The 2,739-nt window shown below is 56.2% G+C and overlaps 1 protein-coding gene across 2 annotated transcripts in view; it reads right to left on the bottom strand.

Moving 5' to 3' along the window:
• Positions 1–1,296: 1,296 nt before the first annotated feature.
• FZD3 (frizzled class receptor 3) overlaps positions 1,297–2,739 on the bottom strand; it is a 52,047-nt gene continuing 50,604 nt past the window's right edge. For both annotated transcript variants that reach the window (XM_063423012.1, XM_063423019.1), the window contains one exon: positions 1,297–2,739. This exon is cut by the window's right edge and continues 2,568 nt beyond it. The gene's annotated coding sequence lies outside the window, so the exon portion shown is untranslated.

Here is a 2,739-nt window from a genome sequence, read left to right as displayed (position 1 = left end):
CAAAATGACTTTAAAAAAGAAATCCTTCTGTTTCCACCTATTTTGTTACCAGTAATTTCTTGGAGTAGGTTCAGATGGGATATCGGGAAGGAATCCTTCCCTGTGAGGGTGGGGAGGCCCTGGCACAGATTCCCAGAGAAGCTGTGGCTGCCCCTGGATCCCTGGAAGTGTCCGAGGCTGGGCTGGACCTGGAGCAGCCTGGGACAATGGGAGGTGTCGCTGCCCACGGCATGGGAACAGAATTACAAGGCAAATTTAAGGTCCCTTCCAACCCAAACCATTGCACGATCCAATGATTTTGTTGTCTTTAGGATCAGGGCATGGCCAGATGCTCTTCTCCCTTCAAACTGGAGAAATCCCAACAAGGGCAGGAGCTGGCAGAGCTGAGGGCCAAAGCTGGCCCCAAAACATCAGGAATGCGATCATTCAAATACCGCCTGCCTAATCCCGGCCTGGGGCTCTGAACCGGCCACATCCCCGCCTCCAGCTCCTCTTTTTCCGTGCTCCTCCCTCACCTGCAGGTCCTGAAACCACCTTGGGAGGGCCGAACAAGCTCCAGGTGACCCCATCTCCTGCCGGGCCCTGCATGAACCCCTCTGGGACGCGGCAGTGCAGCACTGAGGGGAGATAAACCGCTGTGAGCTCCCACTCCTCATCCCTGGTGGGTTTAGCTGCCGTGGGAATCCTCCTCGCCTGCGAGATCGCATCTTTGGCTGCCTGACTTCTGAGCTGGTCACTCACAACCCACAAGAGTTTAAATCCAGGGATGATGGAGCAGACCAGCAGCTCCTAAAGTTTAATCCCTGAACTATTTACCCAAACCAGCCCCAGTAATTAGTGAGAGGAGTTCTGTTATCGCCAGCAGTTCCAACCCAAAGCAACCACGTATCCGCCCAAGTGCCAGACAGCTCCCTCAGATAAATCACTCATCCTGTCCTCAGGTTGGGTTTGGCAATGAAAAACCCCAAACATCCCCGGCATTGCTGCTCCCAAACCTGTTTGCTCCCTGCTCCTGGGAAATGCCGGTGGTTCGAGTGGTCTGTTCTTGTGAAAGGGCGGAGCAACCCGGGCCCGGAATCTGCGGAGAGCTTTGTGTTTGCTGGAAGGGTGCCCGGCGTGCAGGAGCGCAGATGTTGGGGGGAGATTAAGTCTAGAAAGTCTTCAAATTCACAGAGCTGCTGGCCAGAGTAAAACCTGATATTTACTCATTTAACCTTTAATCTCAACTGCTGCTGAACTGAGGTTTTGAGGGGGGTAAGGATTACACCCAAAGGAAAAGAATTGAAAACCTGTTGCCAGAGTTTTTCCATGGTTTTATTAAAAACTTCCAAAGGCCTAAAATGAAAATGTACACCAACTACAAGGGAACCAGTTTGTACACTCACAGTTAAAGTGCTAAAAATTAAACGTTACAAAACCGACACGGGACTACTGTAAACAAGTCTACCAAGAGCCGAGTGCAAGCGGGGCCAGCCACGGGCAGGGACTGCCCCACACATTCCACGAGGGACGCGGAGATCTCCCGGGAGCTCCTTCCCCTCTCCTGAGGAGCTGGACCTGGTCACGACACGGGGAAGGGCTGGAGAGGCGTTGCATGCACCGAGCTCCCCGCGCATGGAGCCGACAGGAAAACGCCGCGCCTCGGGGGAAAATCAGTCCTGATCCCGTTAGAAAAGAAGCACGAGGGGACAGGGGTAAAGCTTCACATTCAAGTGGACATTCTGCTGCTCAGGGGGGACCTGGGGATGCCTCCTGTGCGGGGCTGCTCTGCTCTGCGCCCTGGTTTCAACACACTGCCGGAGCTGCCGGCTCCCTGCTGCTTTTCGGGATCCTCAGAGCCCTGGGGCTGGAGAATCGGCTGCCCTGGAAGGGTGGGCACTGCTCTAAGGCTGGCCTGGCTCTTCTCCTTGTGCCCTTCCCGAGGGATTTTCCCTTCCCTCCTTACTGGAACAGCTCAGGAGCAGCGCTGGGTTCGGCCGTGAGCGGATTTCAGCCGCAGCCTCCCAGTGCTCACCACTGACCCCCCAGAGCTGGTGCCTTAAAGCTCCCAGCACAAACCCGGGTCTAAGCTGGAAGAAAAGGGGGAACACAAACACTCTGACACCTGAACGTGGCTCTCTGCTGCCGTGGGGCTGTTTATGCTGTAAAAAAGAGGAGCGGCCTCTTCCACGCAACGCCAGCGCCGCTCGGATCCGGGATATTTCACGGAGCTATGAAGGGATTAAGGAAGCAGGAACACCAAAAAAACCTCGGGGGGATCTGTTGTCAGCACAGCCAGGTTGGTAAAGCAGGAGCTGGGGATCCCTGGGGATGTTGGGAATGAGGAGTCAGTCGTTTCGCAGGAAGCTCTGATGGAGCAATTCCACAGAGCAGAGTTGGGGCTGCAGCCGTCGTGTGCATGGCAGGGACAGGGATGATGTTTGGGATGGGCTGGAGAAGCCAGGCGCTGTCCAGCCTCCCTGCTGCCTCCTGGGGGAGAGGATCCAGCTCCTGGTGGCTGCTGGGGAGGGACAAAGCACGGCAGGGACATCCAGGGAGCCCAGAGCACTTCAGTGACTGCAGAAACGCCCTCCCGGCCGGGGGGTTCAGCTCGGGGGGAATTTAAAGCTTGGCACCAATGCCACAAACCAGGCACCCGAGCTGGAGCTCTCAGCAGGTAGGGAAGCACCCCCAAAAACACTCCCGGTGCCCCTGCCTGAGATGCTGGTGGGGCCACGTTCAAGCCTGGATGCATTTCAG

The sequence above is a fragment of the Prinia subflava genome, chromosome 2 (assembly GCF_021018805.1).
Source record: "Prinia subflava isolate CZ2003 ecotype Zambia chromosome 2, Cam_Psub_1.2, whole genome shotgun sequence".
NCBI classification, from domain to species: Eukaryota; Metazoa; Chordata; class Aves; order Passeriformes; family Cisticolidae; genus Prinia; species Prinia subflava.
Note: the sequence above shows the minus strand (reverse complement) of the source record. Positions and strands in the feature narration are given on the sequence as shown.